This window comes from Pongo abelii, chromosome 12 (genome assembly GCF_028885655.2).
Source record: "Pongo abelii isolate AG06213 chromosome 12, NHGRI_mPonAbe1-v2.0_pri, whole genome shotgun sequence".
In the NCBI taxonomy this organism is placed as follows: Eukaryota; Metazoa; Chordata; class Mammalia; order Primates; family Hominidae; genus Pongo; species Pongo abelii.
Window position 1 is genome coordinate 98068352 of NC_071997.2, and position 16523 is coordinate 98084874.

The following is a 16523-nucleotide window of genomic DNA, read 5'->3' on the forward strand; positions in this document are numbered from 1 at the left end:
ACTTGTCTTTCCCTAAGCTGTCTGTGTAATTGCTTCTATTCTCTGCTTAGCTTTGGCTGTGGAAACCTAGCCCATTTACGGCATTTTTTCTTTCAAATCACACTGCTGCCACGGAAACAATGAGGTCAGGATGGGCAGTTAGACCAGACAATTCACATGGCCCAAGTTTCTGACTCAGTTACTGGAGGTTTGAAAAGGGGAGAGAAAAACAACTGGCAGAAACTTAATTCTGCTTAGTGACTTTAAAGTGTAAACGATTAGCCACACGTCAAAGTCAGCTGCACTGGCTCCCTCTTTCTACCGCACCTTCCTTCCGGTGAGTTGCCCCATGCACAGCTGAATGTGAGGTTGGAAGGAAGTTCTGCAGATGGTATATACCCTCATTCTTTCATGGTTAATCCTCTCCACAGCTGTGCAATGGCTTAGACCCAACATCCTGTTTTCTTACAAAATTCAGGATACTTTAGGAACTCAATCAAGATTATGCAGCCAGATTGGAGGTCTGAGATTGAGGCAAAAAGCCTGATTTTATATGTGGGCATCTACCATTGGCTTACAGACTTATCTAGAGTCTGTATGTTCTTATGTCCAAGAAGGTATAAAATGTTTATGACCTACCTGAAACAAAAAAGGAGATGATGATGCTTTGTCTCACCTGCTTTCTTCAGAGGTTAAAGAGAAATTTAACTTGTATAAGTGAAAATACGGTAGCCAAACTTCAATACCCTTCCATATAAATTAAAATTGTAGAGTTAGAAAGTCTTTCACACTATTAAATATATAAACTTTTTTTTTAATTAATGCTCACTGGAGGTATTGTAAGTAGTCAATTGCTGAACAAGTTTTGGACTCAGAATTTTTAATCAAAAAGTTATAAATATTCTCACATTAAAATGAATTGCTAAGTTAGAAGCCCATGTACTAATATTTTAATTGTGTAAAACTACTAAAAGAAATTAGAAATATGTAAAAATGATCTCAGAGAATTACAGAAAAATTACAGTCTTAATCCAGAGTTTACCTCCTTCTTGATCTTGTAGCCACACAAATCATGTTGATGACAGCACTTGCAATCTAGAGCAGGGGTCGCCAGCCCCTGGGCCAGGGAGTTAGGAAGCCAGCCGCATGGCCAGAGGTGAGCAGCGGGCCAGGGAGCATGATGACCTGAACTCCGCCTCCTGTCAGATCAGAGGGGGAATTAGATTCTCACAGGAGCGAGAACCCTATTGTGAACTGCGCGTGCCAGGGATCTAGGTTGCAGGCACCTTATAAGAACCTAACTAACGCCTGATGATCTGAGGTGGAACAGTTTCATCCCGAAACCATCCCTCCCTGCACTTCCACCCATCCATGGAAAAGTTGTCTTTCACAAAACCAGTCCTTGGTGCCAAAAAGGTTGGGGACTGCTGATCTAGAGGGCAAGACATAGACACAGTATATGGTATAACATGCAAAGTGATGCATGAAGAAGGTAAACAATGAGTGCTACCAAAGTTCTAAGGCAGAATATATTACTTCCAGTTGAAATGCTGGGGAGAATGGGAAAACCAGATTTTTAAATATTTGGACCCTAAGCATGAGAAACATTTTAGTTTTTGAAGATGCTGAATAGAACCTTCAGAAAATTGTTGAATTCTGTTGTTGAATAGAACTCAAAAAATTGCAAGAGAAAAATGTCCAGATGCAAAAAAAAAAAAAAAAGAGTACAGTTGGATCTACCATTTTGGCTGTGGTAGACCACATCTTTGGGTATCAATGGGAGATCAGCTTAGTAAGGTAGAAAACAACTCAATATTGACCAGTATGTGAGGGCAGAGGATTCAGAGGCATAGTTTTCTTCTTCTCTGTTAAAAAGCTATCATATGGCTATAATTATAAGGACAGATAATAACAAGTGTTGAGGAGGATGTAAAAAATAAAGCGATCACAGTCACTGATAGATATATTACTTTTCTTTGTTCCCCTTCTCTGGATTTAAAATATTTTCAATACATGGGATCTGGAAGCATTCTGTAATTTAGAAAAGACTTCTATTGATAATTCATCCTGAAAAACTCCAATTATATACCCAAGAAAATTTAGCATTCCAAAGTTTAGGGGAAAATCCATGGTAGTTTAAATAAATGAAAGCACATTAATAAAATAATAAGCATCTGTTAAAATATAATTATAGAAAAACATTTAATACAATTCAAACATGCTCATATATTTTCAATAAGTAAAATAAGAACACTATAAACCAGATAGTTCAGTATAATTCTTTGGATTAAAAAAAGTACATATATATCAACCACACAAACATACACAAGAAAGCGCTAAAAGAATATAACTGATATAACTCAAAAAGTTATGGGATTTCTTCTACTTTATAAAAATGTTACATGCATTCAAACATATTTTACAGTAAACATTTTATAGCAAAGTATGAATTTATTTTTCAATAAATTAATAGCCAAACCATTTTAGATTTTGTAGAGGCCATGCAGCTTGTCTGAGAAATAGGTCATTCTTCCCTCCAAGACACATCACCAAAATCCTTTGAAATGAAAAACAAATAGACAAACAAAAAACTTGTGTGCCTTTCTTCACTAATGGCACTCAATCAGAGACTTTAGCAATTTAAAACTGTCTTCATTTTCTCATCTGTAAAAAGAGGGGCTAACATTTAAGTTTTCATCTCGACCTGAAGGTTAAAGATACCTTATCTATATATTATCTACTATAATTTCTTTATATCAAAATATATTATTTATTTAAAAACATGCATTGGGCACCTGCTATATAGCAAAAACTGTTAGGTGAGGAATTCACAGGTAAGTGCCAACATTAAACTATGCAGTTGGCTTTGGAGAGTAATTTTCATTGCTTCTCATATTTGAAAATGAACAATTATTTATATAGATACACCCCAATTTGTGTAGAAAATATCGTTGCATAAAATGGAATATAACTTGTTTTTGCCACAAATATAGGAGATAATTGCAATTTATTTACATATTTTAAATCTAAATATGATTACTAAGGTTTAGAAAAAGCATACTTGTAATGATTTTAGACTTTTATTTGAAATATTTACATATATTTTCATCATGGGTTTTATTATTATGAAAGTAATGCTTATGCATTATAATAAATTGAAACAATAGTGAAAAGCGAAACACTTATACTCTTCTAATGATAATCACCAAATACCATTCCTAGACCAAATATTTGTGTATGCATTTATAATTATTTGTAATATATGTGGATAATTTATAATTAAATGTATAAATTTAGTATTGGATCATACTAAATGTATAAATTTAGTATTGGATCATACTAAACTCCCTGTAGCATCTTTTTAACACCAATATATCATAGATATCTTGTCATCTATAAACTGAAAATATACATTATAATTTTAATAACTACTAGTGTCCAATTACATGATTATGAAACAGCATAAAGTGATAGAAAAATTAAAAAGTGAATTAAAAGATATAAATTATACCCCCAATTTGGAGTGCCTCTATGCGTCACTACATAAAGTTAAGAAATAGATACGTTGCTTAGTAATTTGGACTAAAGCACAAAGGAATTATTTTTGCTTCTGTGTTTGTCTGTGTCTGCAATTTAAGTCTTTTGCCTTGCCAGTACAGATTTTTCATGTATATATATCATATATGATATATATATATCATATATGATATATATATATCATATATATATATATCATAGAAATATATTTAAAATGTGTGTCTGTCTTAGTCTGCTAACCTGTAAAAGTGTTGAAGGGTTTTTAGAGATAATGAAGTACAAAGGAAATAGTTTTTCTGGGAAGAAAGGCCTTGACGCTTTGACAAGACTGGTGCTGTCTTATTCTTAGGACTAAAATCGAGGACTGTTAGATCAGAAGTTGTCTTAGAAGGGCTCATATTCATCCCAATGTTATGTATCACGAAATGGAGGACTATATAGATTATGTGATTTGTTTATAGTCACATTGACAATTTAATTAGTAGTTAAAGTCACAATCATAACCAGTACATTGTGACTTTTACTACTAGGATCTTTAAATTACGCCACACCACATATTATCTTTCACATTCCTTTTGCCAATGTACCTTATTTTTTGTTGTCTTTGGTACTTCTAGCATAAACTCAAAATAAGATTATTAAAATATAATAACTCTTTTTCCCTTGACCTGAGAATGTTTGCTTGGATAAGGACATTTATAAGAAGTAATATATTGGTTTCTGTCCGTGGCATTTACGAACGTTTTCAGCATATTTGCTTTGATTTTTTTTCTAATGCTGCTTAACGTTCCCAGCTCATCAGATGGAAAGCTTTCCCTCTATCAGGAGTCAATGAATGCTGCTACCCGAATCTGTCTGCTCTGATTGAGGTGATTTGTGTAACCACAGAGTAAGAAACTGTGGTTTGGTTCAGCCTGAAATCACTCATCAGAAAGCAAAATTGCCTTAGTGACTAGGACAGATCTGGAGGGAGGCAGGTATGGGTCTGTGGTACTGAGTGACAAGCTATGCTGGCACCAACAATGCAAGATGTCACTTAAGGTAATGGAAACCTCTAGTAACATGGTTAAAATGCTTGCCACAGCTTATAACAGGCAAGCAAAACAACCAGAAAGCTTTTTATGACATTGTTCTCGTTGCAAGGGAAATGAATCCATAGCTCACAACTACCTCCCATGAAGGTTGGTCTCTATGATTGCAAAACTGGAGAAAAGCCACTAGTTGCAGAAAAACTGGACCTGCTTTTCAAGGAGATTCTGAACAGCATAGCAGCATGCTCTGATGCCTCCACCTAACCTGAAACAAACAAACAAAAAAATCCCTGCAGATGTAAGAATAACTGGAATACCCACCATCAGAGCATGGTGGAGTGAATACTGGTTTTGAGATTTAGGTGAGCTACAGTTGTTAGGTTTGGGTATAGGGCTGTACTGGTCCTCTAATTCTCTGGACCTACTCTTTTTTCAGACTGCACAACTAGATAATCTGAGAGGTTTAACAAGATGATCTTACAGTTCTGATAAAGGCTATTTCCTCCAAGTCATTGACCTGTAATTTGGAGAAATTATGGCTATGTTATTATCGATATTTGAGAAATATCTCTGTAGCCTGACCATTTATCCATCTATGGTAATGGTCGTTTGAACACTGTAGTCTTAGAATGATCTTTTTGATTTTCTTTTCTTTTCTTTTTATTATACTTTAAGTTCTAGGATACATGTGCACAACGTGCAGGTTTGTTCCATATGTACACATGTGTAATGTTGGTGTGCTGCACCCATTAACTCATCATTTACATTAGGTATATCTCTAATGCTATCCCTCCCCGCTTCCCTGACCCCACGACAGGCCCCGGTGTGTGATGTTCCCCACCGAGTGTCCAAGTGTTCTCATTGTTCAATTCCCACCTATGAGTGAGAACATGTGGTGTTTGGTTTTTTGTCCTTGGGATAGTTTGCTCAGAATGATGGTTTCCAGCTTCATCCATGTCCCTACAAAGGACATGAACTCATCCTTTTTATGGCTGCATAGTATTCCATGGTATATATGTGCCACATTTTCTTAATCCAGTCTATCATTGATGGACATTTGGGTTGGTTCCAAGTCTTTGCTACTGTGAATAGTGCCACAATAAATATACGTGTGCATGTGTCTTTATAGTAGCAAGATTTATAATCCTTTGGGTATGTACCCAGTAATGGGATGGCTGGGTCAAATGGTATTTCTAGTTCTAGAACCTTGAGGAATCGCCACACTGTCTTCCACACTGGTTGAACTAGTTTACAGTCCCACCAACAGTGTAAAAGTGTTCCTATTTCTCCACATCCTCTCCAGCACCTGTTGTTTCCTGACTTTTTAATGATGGCCATTCTAAGTGGTGTGAGATGGTATCTCATTGTGGTTTTGATTTGCATTTCTCTGATGGCCAGTGATGATAAGCAATTTTTCATGTGTCTGTTGGCTTCATAAATGTCTTCTTTTGAGAAGTGTCTGTTCATATCCTTTGCCTACTTTTTGATGGGGTTGTTTGACTTTTTCTTGTAAATTTGTTTAAGTTCTTTGTAGATTCTGGATATTAGCCGTTTGTCAGATGGGTAGATTGTAAACATTTTCTCCCATTCTCTAGGTTGCCTGTTCACTCTGGTGGTAGTTTCTTTTGCTGTGCAGAAGCTCTTTAGTTGAATTAGATCCCATTTGTCAATTTTGGCTTTTGTTGCCATTGCTTTTGGTGTTTAAGACAAGAAGTCCTTGCCCATGTCTATGTCCTGAATGGTATTGCCTAGGTTTTCTTCTAGGGTTTTTATGGTTTTAGGTCTAACATTTAAGTCTTTAATCCATCTTGAATTAATTTTTGTATAAGGTGTAAGGAAGGCATCCAGTTTCAGCTTTCTACATGTGGGTAGCCAGTTTTCCCAGCACCATTTATTAAATAGGGAATCCTTTCCCCATTTCTTGTTTTTGTCAGGTTTGTCAAAGATAAGATGGTTGTAGATGTGTGGTATTAACTCTGAGGCTTCTGTTCTGTTCCATTGGTCTATTATCTCTGTTTTGGTACCAGTACCATGCTGCTTTGGTTACTGTAGCCTTGTAGTATAGTTTGAAGTCAGGTAGCGTGATGCTTCCAGCTTTGTTCTTTTGGCTTAGGATTGTCTTGGCAGTGCAGGCTCTTTTCTGGTTCCATAGGAACTTTAAAGTAGTTTTTTCCAATTCTATGAAGAAAGTCATTGGTAGCTTGATGGGGATGGCATTGAATCTATAAATTACATTGGGCAGTATGGCCATTTTCACAATATTGATTCTTCCTATCCATGAGCATGGAATTTTCTTCCATCTGTTTGTGTCCTCTTTTATTTTCATTGAGCAGTAGTGGTTTGTAGTTCTCCTTGAAGAGGTCCTTCACATCCCTTGTAAGTTGGATTCCTAGGTATTTTATTCTCTTTGAAGCAATCGTGAATGGGAGTTCACTCATGATTTGGCTGTCTGTTTGTCTATTATTGGTGTATAGGAATGCTTGTGATTTTTGCACATTGATTTTGTATCCTGAGACTTTGCTGAAGTTGCTTATCAGCTTAAGGAGATTTTGGGCTCAGAAGATGGGGTTTTCTAGATATACAATCATGTCATCTGCAAACAGGGACAATTTGACTTCCTCTTTTCCTAATTGAATACCCTTTTATTTCTTTCTCCTGCCTGATTGTCCTGGCCAGAACTTCCAACACTATGCTGAATAGGAGTGGTAAGAGAGGGCATCCCTGTCTTGTGCCAGTTTTCAAAGAGAATGTTTCCAGTTTTTGCCTATTCAGTATGATATGGCTGTGGGTTTGTCATAAATAGCTCTTATTGTTTTGAGATACGTCTCATCAATAGCTAGTTTATTGAGAGTTTTTAGCATGAAGGGCTGTTGAATTTTGTCGAAGTCCCTTTCTGCATCTATTGAGATAACCATGTGGTTTTTGTCTTTGGTTCTGTTTATATGATGGGTTACATTTATTGATTTGTGTATGTTGAACCAGTCTTGCATCCCAGGGATGTAGCCAACTTGATTGTGGTGGATGAGCTTTTTGATGTGCTGCTGGATTCAGTTTGCCAGTATTTTATTGAGGATTTTTTGCATCGATGTTCATCAAGGATATTGGTCTAAAATTCTCTTTTTTTTTGTTGTTGTGTCTCTGCCAGGCTTTGCTATCAGGATGATGCTGGCCTCATAAAATGAGTGAAGGAGGATTCCCTCTTGTTCTATTGATTGGAATAGTTTCAGAAGGAATGGTACCAGCTCCTCTTTGTACCTCTGGTAGAATTTGGCTGTGAATCCGTCTGGTCCTGGACTTTTTTTGGTTGGTAGGCTGTTAATTATTGCCTCAATTTCAGAACCTGTTATTGGTCTATTCAGAGATTCAACTTCTTCCTGGTCTAGTCTTGGGAGGGCTAAAATTGACACCCTAACATCACAATTGAAAGAATTAGAGAAGCAAGAGCAAACACATTCGTTTTCTATTTTAAATAGATTTTTTTTTTTGAGACAGAGTCTCACTCTGTCACCCAGGCTGGAGTGCAGTGGCATGATATCAGCTCACTGAAACTTCTGCCTCCTGGGTTCTACTGATTCTCCTGCCTCAGCTTCCTAAGTAGCTGGGATTATAGGCATGTGCCACCACACCCAGCTAATTTTTGTATTTTTAGTAGCGACGAGGATTCACCATGTTGGTCAGGCTGGTCTCGAACTCCTGACCTTATGATCCTCCCACCTTGGCTTCCCAAAGTGCTGGGATTACAAGTGTGAGCTACCAGGCCCAGCCTTCAATAGAATTTTTAATTAAAATATCATTTCAAGAAAATATACAAAATTTTCTAATCAGTGCATTATGAAATATAATGTAGAACTGGATAAATAATCTGGAAAGTTCAGGTAATTTGATGAAATTTCATAAATTTACTCATTTTTTCCTCAATATAACCTTGAAAACAGTGATGAACTCTGAGGCTGTCCATGGTGCTGAAAATTCTTCTTGGGATATAGCAGAGCATTATAGCTGCATTATGGGAGAACTCTCTTCAAGTAATATTTATGTTGGTTTAATTTTCTCTCAAGCAAGTAAGAAAGTTGTATATAATAGTGGAACAAGAAGGACAATTTTAAGTTGCATTACTATACTCAGTTTGATATCCAGGGCTTCTTCCTTCTCTCTGAGTTCTTACAAATTTTTTTTAAAGATATATTTCCTAATAGACAATAATTGTCAGTAGATAATTTACAAAGAAATAAATTTAAAAGACAAAAATAAAATAATGTAAAAATAATACTAATTAAGCAGAGAGATAAAATATACACCTATCAAACAACTAAAACTTATGAAGAATTCCCAACATTGAGGAAGATACAAAAAAATGGACCTATGTAATGCTATTGAAACTGTAAACTGGTATAAAATTTTTAAGCAGAAATTTGGCAATATGAAGCAAATAGTTGAATTATATATAGTCACAATTAAACTAATCAACTCTCAGGAGAACGGGGTAGTACATTCTCATGCCTAGTATAAGAGTTTATACAATAGTGGCCCAGAACAATTGCTTGAGTTTACATATTACTTCATCTAACAGTTGCTTATCATATAATCAAATTCAATCGAGTTTGATAGAAATTAGATTTAAATATATAGTTTTTTCTAGTTCATACATTTAAAAAGTGCAACAAAATGTAATACAGATAGTAAACCTTGAATTAAAGAGTTGTTTATTTATTTTGTTTTGTACAAAATGCACAAACATAAAATAAATTACAGAATTTTAGGGTTGGAAATTACTTTAGAAAAGTACAAGACTTCCTTAAAGATTCCAGTAAAATTGATGAAGTCAAATGTTAATTGCCAGTTGTACCCTTACTTTTGTATAATAACCTCCTCATGGCCACAATACATCTTTTTTACATGAGGTTGATTTTGAATAGGAGTTCCTGCCCTTCCCTTTCCTTCAGTATTAACAGATCTCCAATGGTATAAGTGTATGATCCTGGGAAACCAGGTGATTTTATACCCCATCACCCAGGATAGACTTTTTTTTCTAGTATCATTCAATACAGCCACAATGAATGTTGCCTGTGTTCTGAGGAAAACAAGTTTTGCTGCCCTTCCCACAGAGACAATGACACCCTTGTCAACATTTATTTTACCATATATGTCAGGGCTTTTTTCTAGGCTTTCTATTTTATTCCATCAAATCATGTGTTTTAAAGTTAGAATGCATCTTCTCCTGAGAAGCAAAATAGTCACTAACATTAGGTGAAGTATTTATTTCACTTTTCCTTAGAACAGGAGAAACTAGAAGAGCTACTCTGGGATCCAGTCCCTGAGGAATGCAGAAAAAAAAAATTGTTGAAAAATGAAAAAACACTTTGGGAGGCTGGGGGATGGGTGGATCACGAGGTCAGGAGTTCAGGACCAGCCTGGCCACCATAGTGAAACTCCGTGTTTACTAAAAATACAAAAAAAATTAGCTGAGCGTGTTGGTGGGCACCTATAATTCCAGCTACTTGGGAGGCTGAGGCAGGAGAATCACTTGAACCTGGGAGACGGAGGTTGCAGTGAGCCGATATCATGCCACTGTACTCCAGGCCAGGCAACAGTGCAAGACTCTGTCTCAAAAAAAAAAAAAAAAAAAAAAAAAAAAAAGTAAAGAAAAAAGCCACAAAGAAAAGAGAAAAGAAAGGAACACTTCTGAGATGAGTGGCCTTAATTTGCAATCTGACCTGGGCCGGCAAGAATTTGTTTATATTCTTATGTTCTTCCTATTTAAAATTCTCCCTCTTCTTTCCATTGGATCATTGAGATAAAAGTGCTGAGATAGTTACCAGAGACATCTCCTGGCTAACACTGTGCACCAATTTTGTCTTTCAGCTCTCCTGCTCCTCATTCTAGATGCTATCTTCCACATTCTCTCCTCTCATGCCAAACTCATATACGTACATTCTGCAGTGAGTAAAGTCAGGGACAAACAACCTGGTACCTATTCTTTGAAGAAAAAATGAAAGTTTGAAAGATGATATATTGGACTTTGCTAGAGTCTTTTAGTGATATTTAGGTTGTTTTTCCTCAATGTGGATAGCTTTGAAATCTGCCAAAAGCTTGGTATCTGCTACTTGTGCAGCATTATGCGTCCTCTTCCGTCTGCTTGGACTAGTCAGGGTGTCACTTGTGCTCTTGATCACAATAGAGAGAGTCAGTAGAAAATGAGAATAGAAAAATGGTTGGCAGCTGAGGTGCCTTAGGTTGGAACAGTGTCCCACAAGCTGACAGTGATAGAGTTCTAGCTGTCAGCAGGGTATCATCAACCCCAGGAGGGGTAGGGATGGAAGTGAAGCATCCCAGGCAGACGAATGGAGGAGCAGTAGGAAAGCATGTAAGAAAGATGGGAATGGTAGTTCAAAAATGCGGCCTGCATAATTTGTATAAGTCCTTTATATTAAGTAAGTTTACATTTTTGTTTAGCGATGTGAATGGCCATTAAAAGATGTATGGCTTGGTTCAACTTTAAGGTATTCGAGAAATTTGAAATAAGTAGTTTCGAATAAAAAGAGTCTAACTGAATCCTGATTAAAATATGTATGGATATAATTGAGGTAAATAGTTGAATCTTGCTAACGAGGACCAATTAGAGTTCAAACAATTGAAATTTGAAGATACTCCATTTAAATGCAGACATAAAACTTGTCTCTCATTATTTTTTCCCAAAAAGAACACAGCTCAACCCACTTGATATTAACAGATAGTATAGAGATAACAGGTGTGCAGCAGATTTTTTACAAGAACGTGAGCTATATGCATGACCCTTCCACCCACAGTACCAATTACAATAATACTAAAAATATATAAATATTATAAATCCTTACTAAAAATAAATGAGGCATCTTGTTAATTTCTGCACAGCAGGTGCAAATAGGAAACAGAACAGAGGAGACTGCTATATAGATTCAGAAGGCCAGAAGAAGAAAAAATAAGCCCAACAGAGCTCTTGAATTGCTCCAGATCTGGGAGAGCGAAGAGGACAAAATCAATGAGATGAGGTCAAATAAGGCTGAAAGCAAGCAATTTATAAAGTCCACTTTGTTTTTCCCTTTTACTATGAGAAAGAAAGGAATGCAGTCAGCAAACCTGGGCAAAAAAAATTGTCAAAGAAATTGAGGTTCAAATATGAGTCATATTAAAGAATACGTGATTTAGAAAATTGCTGGAAGGCAAGAAAAATTCATAAAGCTCCTTTCCTTTTATGCCAATGGATCATGAAAATAAGAATAGTGGGATTTTGAAAGAATTAAAATAAACAGTACCACAAAGGTAACAGAAGATACAGGAAAATATGTTTTGGGCTTTAAGGTAAGAAAGACAATCCTAAAACTAAAACACAAAGTGAAGGTAAAAGTTGTTAATTAAAGTAGATTAGAACTGAGAGAAAAGCCTTGAAATGGAGAAAGAACATGGAGACGTTAGGCAATAAGTGGGAGCTTAGCTGAAAATATTTGCAAAACTCATGAAGCAAGGAATTAATATTCAAAATTGTCTTGGAGCTCCTAAAAACAAAAAAAAAATAATGTAAACAGCCAATTAAGAGCAAAGAATATAAACAGGCAACTTGTGAAAGATGAGTACTGAAATTGTTTCCAGTTTTCCCTAGTTGCAAACATTGCTGCAGTAAATAGCCTCAAACTCAAGTCTGTGTTCACATGCATCAGTTCCTATCTTTAGAATACAATGCAGTGGAACACTGGATAGTAGGCTGGGCACAAATTGCCCTCCAATGTGCATTTGCTAATTTCCACTCCTTACAAAACTGCACGTGAGTGTTCATTTTCCTGCATTCCGATATTATTAAGGTTTTATATTTTCCAGTCTCATGGTTGAAAGTGAAATTTCACTGATAGATTTCACAGTTTCTTGATTAGTCGTTGCGCTTAGAATAGTTTCCTATGTTGATTGGACAACTGTATTTCCTTTTCTAAGAATTTTTGTCCTACTGGGTTATATGCTACACAGATTTATCTTGTTGATTTGTTACAGTATTCTATAATTTATTCTTAGCTTTTTTTTTCATTCCTTGTTCGAAGAGGAATGGCTACTTATGGCTTTTAAGAATGGCCATCTACTGCTTATAATCAATCAACAGAGAGCAACACATACATATCACCTAGAAAAATTGAGCTAATCACCAGAGTAACTCCAAAGAGAAATGATTAAGAGTGGCTGCCTCAGGAATATGAAAGGTTAGGGCAAAGTATGGCTCATTTTTATTATAAAACCCACTGGATTATTGGATTTTTTAAAAATCATGTATATGCATTACTTTAGATTTATAAACTTGTCAATTAGGATAAAGAGCAGTCTTTAATACTTGACAAATCTAGGATATAAATTTTATTACCTGTAAGAAAGTAACACCATATAAACCTCAATTTTCTCATGAGTAAACTAAGAGTGATAATGCCCACCTCATAGCTGTGTTCTGTGTAAAATGTCTAGCCAATTTTAGCTTATGTCCTCTTCCTTCTCCTTTCAGTAGCTTTATCTTTTTCCTTCTGTTACATTGCTATTGAAATTAGTAAATCAAGGAATGAATCAACACATTTACTCATGACTTACTATGTAATAGTCAACAATTATAAATACTATGTGCAATTTCCCATCAAGGAAATTACAGTTTGGAGATAAATGACATTGCCACCTTGTAGATTAAATCCAGCACTTTGAGCCAACAGTAAGAGAATTGCCACAAGAAAAATTATTATGCCTATATTTATTAGTCACTACAACTTACAGAAATTTGTGTTCAACTTTAGTGGTGATGCTGAGATGAATAAGTCATGGCACATGTCATCAAAGCATTCACATTTCAGCTGAAAAGAGACAAGGCAGACTTTGAAAGTAAAGGGACACTTTGAGAAAAGGACATGCTAAGGGAAAGGAAAAGAGAGATCAATTACTTGTCTGTAGAAATCTTAAAATTGTAATAACAAAGTAATATTTGGGCAGGGCCTATATAGATATGAAGACTTTTGTTAGATAAAAACACCAGAGAAGCAAAAATTCTAAAGGGAGCAGTGGCCTGAAAGGCTTACTTACAACATGTGTGGAAAATGGAGAAAATTCCTGTGTTGAACAAATAGGAAGAGGTAGTTGGTAATAATACTGAAGAAGGTATTATCACCAACTGCCTGCAGCACGATAATTCTTGCAGCTGCACTGGAGCACTTGCATATGAACACCTGTCATTTATGTCTATGGGTGCCTCTTCTCCAGTCCATAGGTAAACAGTAGTTTTCTTACCATATGATCTAGTTAGAATTACCATCAATGTAGTCCTTTTCCTCTCCCCTACACTCTGCCAAGAGGTGGACATGCAACCCAAACTAGGCCAATCACTTTGTCACCTAAGAATTTGAGTCTTGATCAAGGAAGTACACACACCAAATGGCTGTTGGAGTTGAGTCAGTCAATTATAGCATCATCATGCAAGTTTCATGAGTCCTCTACTAGAAGTTGTCCACTTTCTCCTTTCTCCTCCTTCCCAAGGCCCTGTTTCTCTTTTACTTTAGTGAGCTCCTAAATATCCCGCCAATAAATTGTGTGTGTGTGTGTGTGTGTAGTATTGCTTTGTTTTTTTATTTTGTTTTGCTTAGCTTATACCAAGTCAGCATCTGCTGACTATAGCAAAAACCTCTATCTAATGAACTTAATGGGTTTGTATATAATTTGCAAACAGTTGGGAAAAAAATTTATTGAAGAGTCATATGATAAAGACGAAATTTAGGAAAATTTGGAGCATCATGGAATTAGAGTCAGAGTACAGGCAAGGGGAGGTGTACTATTATCTGGAATTAAGATTTAAAAGAAGTAGATAGATGTAAAAGAAGTAGATGGATGTAATAGAAGTGATATAGTTTGGTGGAATCAGCACCAGATCTTGTAGTTAGAAAAACAATGGGTTTAAATCTCAGGCTCTTTCCAGCTTCTGACTTGCTTAGGCAAGTTACTTATACATACTAGACCCTTATTTCAATATTTTCCTTATGTGGACAGTAATAACCCACTCATTGTCATATTTTGAGTATAAAAATAATATATGGGCTGGACATGGTGGCTCACACCTGTAATCCCAGCAATTTGGGAGGCCAGCACAGGAGGATCACTGAGCACAGGAGTTTGAGACTAGCTTGAGCAGAATAGTGAGACCCCATGGCTACAATTTTTTTAAAAATAGCCAGGTGTGGTGGCACATGCCTGTAGTACCAGCTACTTGGGAGGCTGAGGTGAAAAGATCACACGAGCCCAGGAGTTTGAGGCTGCAGTAAGCTATGATCACACTATTGCACACAGCCTGGGCAACAAAATGAGACTCCATCTCTAAATAAATATATATATATACATACATATATATATGTATATATATACACACATATATATATGTATATATATACACACATATATATGTATATATATATACACACACATACACATATATATGTATTATTATATCTAACATAATGCATACAAAGTGCTAAATATAATCTGTCATATAAAGTAAGTGTTTACCACTAATATGAATTAGTTTATAAATTCAGTAAGACCTGGCAAGTGACTGAATCTTACATGCAAGCTAAAAGGCAAAGTCAACATTGACCCCAAATTTTGAATATGGGAGATACAGTAAATGATAACATTTGGACAAAGAAAAGAAGTTGGCTTGGAAATGGATGGATGCTATGGTCTGAATGTTCATGTTCCTCTAAAATTCATATATTTAAATCTCCAGTGTGTTGGTATTAAGAGGTAGGGCCTTTGGGAAATAACTAGATATGAGGTTAGAGAGTGGTGAACAGGATTAGTGACTTTATAAAAGAGGTCCGAGGGAGCTCATTTGTTCCTTCTGCCACATGAGAACACATAGAAGGTGACATTTATGAGGAACAGGCCCTCATGGGACACCTAATCTGCCGGCATCTTGATCTTGGACTTCCCAGTCTCCAGAACTATGAGCAGTAAATTTCTGTTGTTTATAAATTACTCAGTCCAAGGTCTTTTGTCGTAGCAGCCCAAGCATACTAAGACAGTGGATGAGAAACTAAAATAATTAAAATAAAACTAATTATTTTTTTTTGAGACTGAGTCTGCTCTGTCACCATGGCTCGATCTCAGCTCACTGCAACCTCTGCCTCCTGGGTTCAAGTGATTCTCATTCCTCAGCCTCCCAAGTAGCAGGGACTACAGGCACGCACCACCACGCCCAGCTATTTTTTTTTTGTATTTTTAGTAGAGATGGGGTTTCACCTTGTTAGCCAGGATGGTCTCGATCTCCTGACCTCATGATCTGCCTGCCTCAGCCTCCCAAAGTGCTGGGATCACAGGCATGAGCTACCACGCCTGGCCAAAACCTAAATTTTTTGATTTGAAAATGATCTTCTCAACATTTAAGAGAAAACTGAGGCATTTATAGTGAACTTCAGAGTCACCTTTATACTGTGGAAAATTGAAAGATGTGGTAACCAACTGAGTGACTATAGAAAAAGAAAATATAGGCAGGGCGCGGTGGCCCACGCCTGTAATCCTAGCACTTTGGGAGGCCGAGGCGGGCGGATCACGAGGTCAGGAGATGGAGACCATCCTGGCTAACATGGTGAAACCCCGTCTCTACTAAAAATACAAAAAATTAGCCAGGCGTGGTGGCAGGCGCCTGTAGTCCCAGCTACTCAGAAGGCTGAGGCAGGAGAATGTCGTGAACCCGGGAGGCGGAGCTTGCAGTGAGCCGAGATCGCAGCACTGCACTCCAGCCTGGGTGACAGAGCGAGACTGTCTCAAAAAAAAGCAAAAAAAGAGAAAATATTAATGATAAACTCTAACGTGTTTATATAAAGGGTCAATGAGAAAGAAGAGTGAATGAAGGAGATAGAAGACACAGTCAGGAGTAAAAGGCAGTACAACTTCACGACATCACAGAAACCAGAGGAGACACGTCCAGAGAGA